General features: G+C 47.1%; 1 pseudogene; it reads right to left on the reverse strand.

Moving 5' to 3' along the window:
- Positions 1-1,435: 1,435 nt before the first annotated feature.
- Positions 1,436-4,088, reverse strand: LOC146058261 (E3 ubiquitin/ISG15 ligase TRIM25-like; annotated as a pseudogene).
- Between the last annotated feature and the right edge of the window lie 10,902 nt (positions 4,089-14,990).

Raw genomic sequence — 14,990 nt, forward strand, 5'->3', positions numbered from 1 at the left:
GCTGATTGGTTGATTGTTTATCACTCTCTATTTTATCACTTTTGAAGCTTAGTACATCTCACCCTGTGCGCGACTGTTGGGAGATATGATCTAGCACACCAATACTGGAACAACTCCAGGCACATTGGTCACCTGGTCACACAGGGGGAGGGGCTAAGCCATAAGCCATGTGCTGAATGTTCCCCCAATCAGATTCTCCTTCCTGTGATGTCACCAGTCTCTGGGTAGTTTTCCTATGGTAATGTCTCCCAGCTCCTGACTCCCCCACATATAGTTACACACCCGTCCACTACACATAATGCAGCATGGAGGGGCTCAGTGAGGGTGGTGGTGTAGGTGTGTAAGTGCATAGTTACCTCCCCTCCTGCATTCTGCAGGAGACTCCCTGAAATAGCAGCAATCTCCCTCTCTCCCTCATTAGTCTAGCAATCTCCCTCATTTCACCTAGCCCACATTACACTTACATTTTTTGGGAAAAAGGGAATGAGAGATAGATACATTTAAATCATTAGCACCATTTCCCGGCACTTTACCAAGTATAGTAGCTCTTACTAACTGCTTTGGGGCTCATCTACATTTGGATACAAATCATTTTACAAGATTCCTTTCAGATGTAGCAGTACACACCCACGCTTCTAGGTGCCACATTCACAATATCTTTTCACAATCTCTCCATATATGGAACTAGACACACCCTTTGGGTGGAGCATGACACGCCCCCTCAATGTGCAAAATTATACTACCAACCACAATCTCCCTGAAACTAGTTTTCAAAAGTAGGCAAGTATGTGTAAGTGTCTGATGGGGTCACGCAGAGAATAAAAGGACATCTGTCCTGCCTCATAATCCAGGTATACCCTCACTCTGTCATAGGGGATATTACCAGGTAACCGGATCACTGTCCTGTCATGTAGCACTGCGTACTGACTGTTATACCTCCACAGACACCAGGACTTGTTATTATTCCCAATGGCTGACTGCTGTCCTGTCCTGTCTATACTGGGATAACACATCCCCACATCCCACCACTCTGACTTACTGACATCCACCTCCCAGTAATGTCGCCCTGAGGAGAATCCCCTGGTGCTGATCACCTGAGTGTACTCAAATCTCTCTGGTGTTACTGGGCGTCTCTGCTTTATATATGACAATGATGCAGATTTCCTGTCACCTGATATCTGTATATTATCACCAGCTGTGGCTACATCCAGTAATAGGTCTGTAGGTTCCTGCACATAGATCCCTGTATTTATCCCTGTTATTATATCAGACTCTGGGCGGGATGTATTAAAATACATCGCCGCCCTTCGCGCCCCCCCCGCCGCGATGCCGCCGCATATGTACTAACATATGCGGCTGGCATCGCGATGCGGTGACGGAGCCCCCCCGCGATACCTGTACTGTGGTCTGCGGGGGGGCTCCGTCACCTCCCAGCCGGCTTTTGCTGCTTTCACGCCGGGGACAGCTAAGCAAGCTGTCCCCGGCGCTTCCTCCTCCCCCTGCAGCCGGAAGGACGTCCGGCTGCGTTGCTAGGGGGAGGAAGGGCTTACCTTCCGGGGTCCAGGAGGACCTGCAAGAAGGTAAGCCCAAGGGAGGGGGGAGAGGGGGGGTCGGCGAGGCGGCGGGGTTGCGGCGACGCGGCGGGTGGCGAAAAGAAGCCCATAGGCTTCTATAGGGTATCGCCACCCAAAGGTGGCGATACCCTGCCCTGCGGTGACGTGGCGAACGGGTTTTAGTACATAGGAAAATGCGGTAAAACGGGGGTTTTACCGCATTTTCCCTTTAGTACATCTCGCCCTCTGTATCACCAGCTGTGGCTACATCCAGTAATAGGTCTGTAGGTTCCTGCACATAGATCCCTGTATTTATCCCTGTTACTATATCAGACTCTGTATCACCAGCTGTGGTTACATCCAGTAATAGGTCTGTAGGTTCCTGCACATAGATCCCTGTGTTTATCCCTGTTATTATATCAGATAATGTGTGTAATGTCCGGGAGATGAGACCCACATCCAGACCTCCTGCACCACGGACCTGGCTATCATGTCTCTCTGTGTCCTCAGTGTCACACAAGTCCCCTGTGTCCGGTTCCTGTAAGAGAGTCACTGGGTCAGACATGTTACACAGCTCCTCAATGTGACGCATCTTCCCGGACAGCTCGTCCTTCTTTATTTCCAGCTGCTGGATCAGATCAGAGACTGAGAGTGAAACGCGTTGTTCCTGCCTGGAGATCTCACTCAGGACTCTCTTCTCCAGGTCTTTCAGCTGTCTCCGGATGTCTCTAAACAGGGTATTGACTGTCTCTCTTACACCCGCTGCTTTTCCCTGATCTTTTCTCCTGCGCTCCTGCAGTCTCTGCACTCTATTCTCAGTCTCCGCTCTCTTCCTGGTCAGTGTCTGCAGAACATCTCTCAGCTTCTCCTTCTTCTTCTCAGAGGCCTCATCCAGCATCTCCACCCATAGGCGTGCGCAGCCCGTTTTATTAGGGGGTGCACCATTGGAGGGGGCGTGTCCATCACTATCTACTGGGCGTGTTCATCATCTCCTATTATTACACATAATGAAACACACTAGACATAATGTCACGCACAATAATGCCCATCACACATGCCACACACCGTAATGCCCATTACACATTATGTTAGGGCTTAAAAAAATATTATTAAAACAGGGACAATAGGGACTGTGCACGTCGAAGGCGCGCGCCAAAAATTAACACATACTTACATGCATATTACACATCACACAACCATTACATAGTATACCACATTCCATAATGCCCATTACACGCAGACTGTGATGGCCATTACAGATTATGCCATGGGGGGGGATGTGAAATGTTCTTTGCCAGGAGTCACATGCTCCCTGGGAAGGGGGTGGTTAAATGCTCGTTGACAAGGGAAGTTTCATGCTCATTGCTGGGGGTGCGCATTGCACACCAGCGCTCCTGTGAATCCGCACTTCCGGGTAGCGCTGTGCACTCTTCTTATAAGATGCCCACCGGAGCCGCAGCCTCCTTCCCTTTTGAGCCGCTGGCCGGATGCTGCACGCCGCACACTGAAGCTACTTTACCTGTCAGCGGCAGGCAGCATCTGTTCAGCCGCTCAAATGGGAAGGAGGCTGTGGCGGGCACGGGACACTTGTACCCCAAGTGCCCAGGGGCAAATGCCCGCCCGCACACATAGTATACACACACACACACACACACACACACACACATACAAAAAAAAAAAAAAACGGTTTAACCTCAATATCCCTGGAATCAAATAATCCATATGGATCCGCCTGGTATCAGATTGAAGGCCCAGCGATTTGGGTTCGACTGAAATCAACCTCGAGCTTCAGTGATGCCGAAGGGGGAACTGGCAGCCATTGAACTGGGTGGGGGTCGGAATTAGCGGGTCCCATGTTATCCTATAGGGAAAACGTTCCAGCTTTGCCTGGCCGTATCTCTGATTCCCAGGGGGCTAGAGACACGGGGCAGGGCTCGTTGGAAAGCCCCAGCCCTCAGCTATGATTAGGAGGTGCCTGTGCACCCCCGGCACCCCCCTTGCGCATGCCTATGTCTCCACCAGGTGTCCCCGATGTTCTCCAGCCAAACTGCATGACACACAGATACAGGCCGCATCCTCAGTGCAGTAATACTCCAGGACCTTCTTATGGACGGAGCATTTCCTGTTCCCCAGGGCAGTGGTGGGGTCACATAAGACGTGTTCTGCTGCCTTGCTGTGTACTCTCAGGTGATTATCACACAGATGAGCCTCACACAGCAGACAGGACTTAGCAGCAGGTACAGGAGCATGAATACAGTGAGTGCAGAAGATCCCAGTCTCCTCCTGATCTGGCCGAGCAGACAGGAAACTCCCCACTATGTTACACAGCGTTATGTTCCTCTGCAGTGCAGGACGCTCCTGACACTCTGCTCTGCACTCAGGACAGCTATAAACTCCAGCCCCCTCCTGTGTATCCAGCACTCGATCAATACAGACCCGGCAGAAGTTGTGGCCACATCTCAGGGTTACAGGATCTGTATAAATGCTTAGGCAGATGGAACAGTCCAGCTCCTGTCTCAGATCAGCAGACGCCATCGCTGGCAGCAGAAGAGGGAAATGAAAGTGAAAGTCTCTGACACTCAGAAACCAGTGAGGTCACATTCTGCACACAGGGCGAGGGGGAGCTGTCACTCAGATACCAGTGGGGTCACATTCTGTACACAGGGTGAGGGGGAGCTGTCACTCAGATTATAGCTACAGGCTCAGTTACACTTATACCAAGTTTACACCAGAATCCCGGGTAGGACCCAGGAAATTGAACACAGGAAATTGCCAGGGCGTGCCCTGCCTCAGACCCCATTTACACTGCAATTCAATCTGGATTATTCCTGGGTAATGTCCTTTTACACTGAAAAGGGATCCGCCCTGCCTTTCCTTGCTACTGTCATTAAAAATGGCGTTTTTGGGCTGTTTGAGATGAGATCACAAGAAAGGGAACAGGGAGGGGGTGTGGTCTGCTCCCAACATTGCTGCAAAGATGGCAGACTGTTGCTGTAGTGTGGGATACTGCAGGGCATACCTCCCAACTTTCCTTGCGCCGGACCCGGGACACAGCTGATGCGCGCCAAAATTTTCGGGGGGGGGGGGGTCATGCCCCCATTTTGCCGCTATGGGGGCATGACCTCTGTGAGCCTCTAGCCATGCCCCCAGCCCCCTGGCTATGGGAATAGACGCTGTGCGCATGCGCACAGCGTTTATTCCCCGCTGCTTAGCAGCCGACAGCGGGGACTCCCAACAGCTCCCCCTCACCGCGGGACACTGCCAACCGCGGGAAGGACAGTGGGACAGGCCTGGAAAATCGGGACTGTCCCGCTGTAATCGGGACTGTTGGGAGGTATGCAGCAGGGTTGCCTACCCTCCCGGAATGGCCGGGAGTCTCCCGAAAATCGGGTCCCACTCCCAGCCCCCCAGAAGGGTGGGCAACCCTCCCGGATTCAGGGGGGACCCCCGCTGCGCCCCCGATCGCGGCATTTAAATGCCGCAATCCGCGGGTCTCAGAGGAGGGGGCGGAGCTAAAATGGCAAAATCGCGTCATTTAGCCCCCTCCACGGAGATAAGCAAATTCAACTGTTTAACATCATGAGGGCGGGGCTTAGTGACGTCACACTCAAGCCCCGCCCCCGAGCAGCTGCTGAAACTCTCCTCTCCGGGCTTCTCCCGGAGAGGAGAATATTAAAGTTGGCAACCCTGGGATACAGGCTACAAACAGCCTGATAATGCTGCTTCTGCTGTTGCTGCGATGCTCCATGTGCTGTCATGTGCTCTGTGCGGGTCTCTGGCTGATGACATCATCTACCAGAGCCACAGAAGCCCCAATCAGCTCTTTGGGACATTCTCCTGGTCAGTTAACCCGGATAAGTACCATTTACACAGGCCCTAACCCCAGATAAGACCCATGTCTGACCCTAAACATTTCCTGAGTCAGATTGCCGGGGAACAGGACTCATGTTATATTTTTTCAGCCCATTTACACCAAGCCCCGGCCCGGTCTGGAGCTGCAATATCCCGGGTCGAGGATCTGATGTAAAAGGGGAATAAGAGGTAGAGCCAATACATACAGAGGCATCAAGCAGGAAATGTACTTATATTGCACATAATAGAGGTTAATTTTTAAGATGAATATTATTACATATTGCTGAGATCACATTTAACATAAAAACATAGAATGTGACAGCAGATAAGAACCACTTGGCCCATCTAGTCTGCCCCTTTTTTATACATGTTACCGCAAACCATATTTGATCCTTATTTTTTTGTAAGGATATCAATGTGCCTATCCCAAGCATGTTTACATTGTACTACTGTATTTGCCTCTACCACCTCTGATGGGAGGCTATTCCACTTCAGTAGCGCACGCAGGGGGGGTTCTGAGTACCCAGAACCCCCCCCCCCAGGAGTCTAAGGACCATAGGATGAAAGCTGAGGGTCCCCTCTTTCCATGGGTACAAGATTTTAAAAAATCGGCCCTTGGGAACCGGAGATATCTGACTTCAAAGCAGTGGTCCCCATCCAAGCCTGTTAATTGCTCTTTCCAGTCAGATATTTCAGGTTCTGTCTGACTTAGAGTTTTTCTGATGGTATATTCCAAAAGCTGGGAATCTCCCCCTTTGATGGACACTAGCAGCTTGTCTTTATTGTTCCCAGAACCAGAGATATCAGCCTTCAAGTAGCTGGTTACTGCTCCAGCTCCACACACCTGTTATGCAGTTTTATATTCTCGTTGGCAGATTGCTCTGCCTCCTGAACTCTGATCCCCTAGTCCCCAATACCATTTGGTAGGTGGGATTCTCTAGTTTTTAATTCCATTATTTCCGGAAACTGAAGATATCTGCAGTCAAGCAAGCTGTCCTCCCACCAGAAAATTATGAATAATAAGCACACTCCACTATTCACCCCTCCTCTGCATATTAAACATCCTCTACCACCCTGGAAGTTATGTATCAGGGCCCCTTCATTCAACCCAATGCTCCCTTCTCCCACCCCATCTCCCACCATCTGTGCAGTAAAGGGGTAATTAGTGGAAATTACTGATCCAGGCCCAACATGCTGAGCGGTTGATATAATACCACCTACCACCCGCCGGACAACAAGGCTTCCCCCACCCCTACCGCTGGAGGATTGGTAGGGGCCCCAATACATTGTTATGCCCAGGGGCCTACACTGCTCTTGATTCCCCTGTATATATATATATATATATGTGTGTACTCTCAGTCTGGTGAAAAGTGGACTGGTTTAATCAGTCATACAACGCCGTTGTATGACTGATTAAACCAGTCCACTTTTCACCAGACTGAGAGTCCCTGAGTGCCCTTTCTTCTAGTGTGTATATACAAGGGGCTGCAAGGTCCCTATTGCTGGCACCAGGGCACAGTATCTGCATTGGCTATGTTTAAGCCCTGATGTGCCGGTTCTGACTGTTGGATATATATATGTGTATATATATATAGCAAGAATAACGGAGCGCACCCACGGAGACTTGTATAAAGAAAACTCTGCTGCACACGAATGTATATATATATATATATATATATATATATATATATATATAAACAGTAGGGTCCCACCTTCCCACAGGTTGCTTGAATAAACACGTCACTGCAGCTTGGAAAACGTCAAATGCTTTATTGACCTCGACGGGCCGTTTCGGGGTAACACCCCGTTTTCAAGAGGATACAAAACAATCTACACAAAACATTTAAATAGGGCTCCTTGGCGCCAGAAATCACTACTTACCGCCCCCACTCCTCACCGGGCTGCCCCGTACAATCAGGCTCATGGGCAACACGTCAGCATCTCACACCCGCTGACGCCGTTGCCATGGTAACCCGACCACACGTTGAGACGCCGGGAGGCCGTGTCATCCGGCTTCCTCTACCACAGCCAATCCAGACAGGCGCCTAGGGACAGCGTCAGCGGCTCACACCCGCCCACACGCGTTCCCATGGAAACCCGGCTGTCAGACTGCAGGAGTCCACCGTGGCGATCAGAGTGTTAATCTAGGTCAAAGTTACCTGTACAACAAATAAAAACAATTCATACAAACTGTACAATAGGATACACAATAGTAAAATGGAAATATAAGAACGGGCATTTTATATATAAATCACATAAGCATCTCATTTATTAATGCTGTCAGCCAAAGAATTAATTCTACCTGCAATTACTAAAATCTATAAGAGGCATGTACACTGAAATACCCTACAACCTAATAAACATATTTACATAAAGGCACTCCACACAATCCTCTCATTCAAACCGTGTGGAGATACTGTTTTAAGTTTGTGGATCCAATTTGCTTCCAATTTTAAAAGTTTCTTCACTCTATCTCCCCCCCTGTTGGACTCGGGGACATGGTCTATTATTTGGTATTTTAGAGATTCAAGTGGGTGTCCCATCATTTTAAAATGAATAGCTACTGGCTGTTCAGCTTTCTTGCCTGCCAGTGCACTCTTAATAGAGGACCTGTGCATGGCCATGCGTTCCTTAAATTTGCGTGATGTCATCCCGACATAACACAAATTGCATGGACAGGTGATCAAATATACTACGAATCTAGTGTCACATGACAATACATGCCTAATTTTGTAACTTTTTGAGGAGTGGGGATCCTGAAATTTATCCCCCGTCCGCATGAAACTACACGTGACACATCTGGGACATCTGTAGCACCCTGGTTTTTTCAATTGCACATATGAGGATGCTGCAGCCTCAAATCCAGTTACATCAGTATAAACTAAAATGTCCCTCAGATTCCGTCCCCTGGTGTAGCATGCTAGGGGTCTTACATTTTTGAATACAGGTAGCTCTTTATCAGATGCAACAATAGGCCACAAGGCCTTCGTAGCTATGGGTACCATACTGGATGAATCAAATTGGGATACAAATGGAAACACATCATTGTTTTTTTTTTACTGTAGGTTTGAGTAGATCAGTTCTCTTGAGTTTAAGGGCCCTCAATTTCGCACCCTCCAATTCTCTTAAAGAATAGCCCCTTTGGTGAAATCTAGCTATCACCCTATTAAGTTCTTCATCAACCTTAGATCTATCACTGCAAATCCGCATGACCCTCAACATTTGGGAAAATGGCAGGCCCTTCTTGAGTGGTGGAGGGTGGTGGCTGCTCGCCAATAACAATGTGTTCCTATCGGTCGGCTTACTAAATAATGTGGTACTAATAATGCCATTAGATAGAGAAACAGCTACATCCAAAAAGTTAACTGTTTCTTTGCTGGAAATATACGTAAACTTGATAGGGGTGTCTGCCACATTAATTTCTGCCATCATTGTCTCAAACAATTCCACTCCCCCATTCCAGAACATGAATAGGTCATCTATGTATCTACAGAACGTCCGGATGTGCTGGCCAAATCGATGTTGAAAAAAGTGTTTCTGCTCGAATTCGAACATGAACACATTAGCGTAGGCCGGTGCGACCGCCGCCCCCATCGCACACCCGGACGTCTGTAGATACATAGTGCCATTGAAAAGAAAATAATTCCTGGACAAAACCAACTCAAGTAGAGTCATATATAGATCAATGTTGAATTCAAACCCATCAAGGCTACATAGAAAATTCCTCATCGCCATCAAACCTTGTTGATGGGGAATCGAGGTGTAAAGACTCGATATATCCATGGTGCACATAATTGTGTGCTCCTGGATGTCATCACATTGAGAAATAAAGTTTAAAAAGGCAGTGGTGTCTTTTAAGAAAGTGGGTTGTACAGAAATATGAGGTTGTATCAACATATCCAACAATTGGGACACAGGTTGTAATAAACTCCCCCTAGCAGAGATGATGGGTCTGCCAGGGGGGGTTATCCTTATCCTTGTGTACTTTTGGTAATGTGTACAGTACCGGAATCACCGGTACCATAGGTTTAAGCGCTATTGCACATTTTTGATTAATCAATCCATCCAAAAGAGCCTGGTCCACAATCCTAAACAATTCCTGCTGGTATCTATTAGTAGGATCGACTCTCAATTTGAAATAGACAGATTCATCCGCTAATTGTCTATAGATTTCTGAACAGTACTTATCTAAATCTTGTATAACTATACCGCCCCCCTTGTCGGCAGGGCGGATAGTTATACTTTTATCACAACTTAAGCCATGTAACGCTTCTTGTTCAACCCTGGACAAATTACGGTGAATGGTATTACTAGCAGCATTGAATCTAGACATGGAATCATCAAGTAATCTGCAATACGTTTTAATGGAAGAATTCACACTCACAGGGTTTGTAGTGGTACTAGCGCTGTTCCTTCCCCACTCTCTGGATTTAAATGTCCTCAAACGTACACTATCCAGTGTTTATATCAATGTTACACTCCCCCTGTTCTGTTCCGGGGTGGCAGCTCCTTCTCCTATGGGTTCCTGTTTCTTGGAACCCCGTATGTAAAATCTGGAAAAGAGGGTGAGAAGGGCGCCTCCTAGTGTAATATTATAGATTTTAGTTTCCCTTCACCACAGGTAAAGAAACACAGACACCCCAATGTCAAAAGGTGTACCGTATTCAGTGGCCTTCCACCACTTTTTATGAGCAAATTCCCAGATATTTCCACAGGGTACTCTCTGACCTTCTCCAATTTCACTTTTCCCTTCAATATTCTTCTCCCCAGTGGTTCACACCGTGGTCCCAATGCACATACAATTGGAAGGAGAAAAATAGGGAAGCAGACAAGTGTAATACAGTTAACACTTTTAATAGTCAACGCAAATGACAATAAAAACTCGTACAATAAAAAAAGAAATATGAGGCTTATCTGATGCTGCTTTACACAATCATCCTCTCATGGTCTGGAACTGTGTCCCCTCAACGCGTTTCATCCCTTTAGGACTTCCTCAGGAGTACAGCAGTTGTGTCAATGCTGTCTTAACTCCGTGTAGGAACGGAGGAGATGGGGTGGTCCAATTGCGTAATATAACTTTTTTCGCAACTGTCACTGTTATAGTGAGAAGTGGGAGTAATTCGGTTTTCCGGCCATGAATATTCCAGTTAGAGAAATTTGCACACAACATAGCTAGAGGGTCTTTAGTAAGGTGTAGGCCGCATATGTTGTTAATGTACATCATCACCTTGTCCCAGAACTTTCTAATTTTCCCACATTCCCACAACGTAGCATTGGAGCTCTTACATTTAAGGCATATCCCTAGTTCTCCTGGGACAAAGTATTTTCTCTGGGCTTGTGATATGTATGGGGGGTGCACAGGCACCTCCTAGTGACCCCCCTCATGCTTGCACGCAGTACCATTTTTACTGGCTGTATAAGGTGCCCGATGGCAGCGGTGGCTCTGCTCAGGCTTCTGAGCTGAGCCGCCTGCATGAAGTAGCGCTGGCCGGAGCAGGTATTGGCTGCGGGCGGCGCACAGTCTGTTTCTCCCCCATATACGCGATATCTTTGAATCCCCGGCCCACCCACACACTTGCTTCCTGCGCTTCTCACAGTCTGTGTTTCTCTGCAGCATGGCCACACTGCCAGGACACAAGTGCCGCCCCGACACCATCCATGCGGCAGGAGCAGGCTTCACCACAGACAGCATAGACTCCCGGCAGCAGTAGGTAATGATAGAGACACGAGGAGCCGGAGGTTTAGGAAGCCGTCTGTGATTTGTGGGACTATGCTCAGTTTATCAAAGCATGGGGGAGGGGGAGGTATTGTTAAATATATTTTATAAGGTATGGGATAGGAAAAGTGAATTACATATATAGGGTGCGTGATGTGAGGGATGGATATTAAACATCTAAGGATTGTGTGATCATATGTAAGATGTGGCAGATTAACAGCCCCCATACACTATGTGATTTGTCCCAAATAGCATGTGTCTCACTTCCGATCTGATCAGACCTGGAGAGCATACGTGCTGCACTTACAGTATGATCTCCAGGTTGGACCCCTTCCCAGCAGCAGAGAACGCGGGGATTGCATTTGATACATCGCACATGATGTATCAAGGGAATTGGGCACCGCTCTCTGTCTGTCTGCTGTCCCCGCTCTCCGCCCAGCACTTATGTGGCATAATATGTAATAGGCATCAAAGCATGTGTTCTAATGTGTCATTGGCATTACAGTGTGTGTTATAACGTGTAATGGGCTTTATGGTGTGTGGCATAATGTTTAATGGGCATTACAGCATGTGGTATAATATGTAATGGGCATTACGGTGTTTGGTATAATGTGTAATAGGCATTACAGAGTGTGGCATAAAGTTTAATGGACATTACAGAATGTGACCTAATGTTTAATGGGCATTACGGAGTATGGCATCATGTATAATGGGCATTACAATGTAAATTTTTTTCGCGCACCTCTGGTGTGCCCTGTCCCTGTTTCTACTCTGTGTATATGGGGGGTGCACCCCCTAATAAAAGAAGCTGCGCACGCCTATGGTACGCCCTATGCAGCGTCTTTATATGTACCTCCTGCAACATGGCTGAATGCAACACCTTCAATGTTTTTTCCATGAGTTTATGTAGCATTTCCTCCGAATTCACCCCCGGGATGTCAGCCTGCCACTTAGGCACCATTGCTTTCCATACTGCTTCAGGTGAAGCCAAAAAGATATCACCATATATATATATATATATATATATATATATATATATATATATATATATATATATATATATATATATATATATATATATATATATATATATATAATTTGAAATGGCCCAGTGGAACTCTTGTCTTTCAGTGTCCATCATAGGGTCCTCTTTTGATTGAATAAAGTGCCTGACCTGTAGGTACACATAAAGAGTATTTAGTCGATAAATCTTGGAACGAGAGAATGTCCCCCAGGATCAAACACATCTTTAACTGCCATTATTCCCTGCCTTTTCCATCTGTCAAACCCCATTTCTGACATCCCAGGAGTGAATCTGGGGTTTCCCCAGAAGGTGTCATATTTTGTATTCTGAAAGTTTCTACCTAAATGTTTATTAATTTTCAACCACGCGGAGTATGTGTCTGTAAATAGGATGACCTGTTGTGGCAATTTAGCCCGTGGAACGTGGAGCAACCCTGCTAAAGAAAACGGTGAGACAATTTCCCCCTCCAAAGTTTTGTGTGTGTAGGATCTAGTTCCCTGGAGCAAGTCCAGGGCATATCTCATAAAGACTGCCTGGCTGAAGGCCAAAACATTTGGTATTCCCAGCCCCCCATCCTTTTAAGATATACTTTAGGTCTAGAGATACGTGGTTTCTTGCCCTGCCACAAGAAAGAGAAGAAGGCTGTATTTATTTTTTGCAGATCTCGTCTAGATATCCGGACTGGGAGCATTTGGATGCAATAAGACAGTTTAGGGAACGCCATAGCCTGTAAGACTGCAGCCCTCCCCAACAATGAGAGCGGCAGTGCCTTCCACACCCCCAACAACCTTCTTATATCTTCAATGATATGGGAATAGTTAGATCTATATAAATCTCTAATATTGCTCTGAATATTTATACCTTAGTATTTAATGGCATTAGTGTTGAGTCTAAAGGGAAATGTAGTATGTGCAGGGAGCTCAGCTACGTGGGGCCCCAACACTTGTAAAATCTCTGATTTATGGAAGTTTATCTTATACCCCGCAAAGGAACCAAACTCCTCAATCAATTTCCTAACAGCTGGCAAGGAGTCGGATAACTTTGACACAAAAAGAAGCATATCATCCGCGATGAGGCTGACCTTCAACTCCACGGACCCCAATGTAACGCCACTATATTGTTGATTCTCCCGTAGAGCTATTGCTAATGGTTCCAAGGCCAGCGCGAATAGCAGCGGGGACAGTGGGCACCCCTGTCTCGTCCCTTTCTGAACAAGGAACGGGAGTGAAATGTAACTATTACATGCCACCTGTGTGTACGGTTGCAAATATAAAGACTGTATAGTTCCAATAAAGGCCAGGGGGAACCCAAACCTTGCTAGCGTTTCGTAAAGGTGGTCCCAGGTGACCAGGTCAAACGCCTTTTCAGCATCCATAGACAAGACGACCCGGTCACCCGAGCCCCCCTCCTTCCCCAGCTGTTGGACCACAGCCAGCAATTTACGTACATTTACCACCGAGTCGGCCACAGATAAATCCAGTTTGATCCTCGGAGATAACTGTAGGCAAAATATATTTAATTCTTTCGGACAATTTCTTCGTTAACAGTTTGTAGTCGGTGTTTAGAAGCGAAATGGGCCTATATGAACCCGGATCCTCCGGGTCTCTCCCAGGTTTTGGGAGTACCTTAATTACTGCGGAGTTAAAGTATAACGGGATTGGTTGACCCTGTAGTATAGCATTAAACACCTGTGGCAGGGTGTCACCCACCCTTGATTTTAATATCTTATAGCAGTGGTTCCCAAACTGTGTGCTGCGGCACCCTGGGGTGCCTCATAGCACTTGCAGGGGTGCCCTGGGATGGTGGTCCAGGAACAATTCATTGTATTTATGGTCAATGTAATAGGGAAAATCAGTGCTTATGGCTTCCAATCATACAATATTAGAACAAACTGAAGTGAATACTGTCCCTCACAACATAACTGGACCTAAGGATCACATATAAACACAATTTATTTAATTTAATATATATTTTTTAAAGTACACAATAAGAAACATTTGGCCTAGGGGTGCCACGAAAAAAGTTCTGATACTTCAGGGTGCCGTGATTCCAAAAAGTTTGGGAACCCCTGTCTTATAGAATTCCCCGGAATACCCATCTGGCCCCCGGGGCTTTTAGGGGTTTAAGTTTAGATATGGCATGTGTCACTTCTTCTACTGTTATAGACGCCATGATACGGTCCGCCGCAGAACTGGAAATCTGAGGTACCGAGATGGACGCCCAAAACCTTTCCTCCCGGTTTATCTCTCCCTGAGAATATACTTTAGAGTAAAATCCCCTAAGAGTTTCTATTATATCAGGTCCCCTGTGTACCCTTGTGTCTCCTGGGGCCTTATTCTGATCGGTGCGGATATTCCCGAATTCTGACGGTGCGGTCCGCACGCCACGCTGTGCGGCAGCGTGCGGCCATCGTCCGTAGAAACGCCCACGTGTCCTCCGCATTCGGACGGACTCACTCTTTAAGAACAGGGCGTGTTTACGGACGACATACAAACCATGCGTGTGCGGGGGAAACACTCCGATTCTGCACGGTCTGACCGCGTATGCACGGCCTTCCCGCGTCAGAACGGACGCGAAGCGGCCACTACGCACAGATACGGTGTACTTCCGCAAAAAACCAGACTACTGTTATCTGAGTTCCCAAATAGATCACATGACACACTTATGCAATTATCAAACCACTTTGAGCACAGATTGTTGCTCCTGGTCATCTGTTATTTAGCTAATTGATCCTTAAACACTTACAAGCACTATACATTAACCCTAACATTCCCTATGTGGATAAAAATGTTATCTACCCTTTTGCTGTGTACATATCTAAACATCCACATGTTTGTGTTTTAAA

Source organism: Crinia signifera, chromosome 2 (genome assembly GCF_055691185.1).
Source record: "Crinia signifera chromosome 2, ASM5569118v1, whole genome shotgun sequence".
In the NCBI taxonomy this organism is placed as follows: Eukaryota; Metazoa; Chordata; class Amphibia; order Anura; family Myobatrachidae; genus Crinia; species Crinia signifera.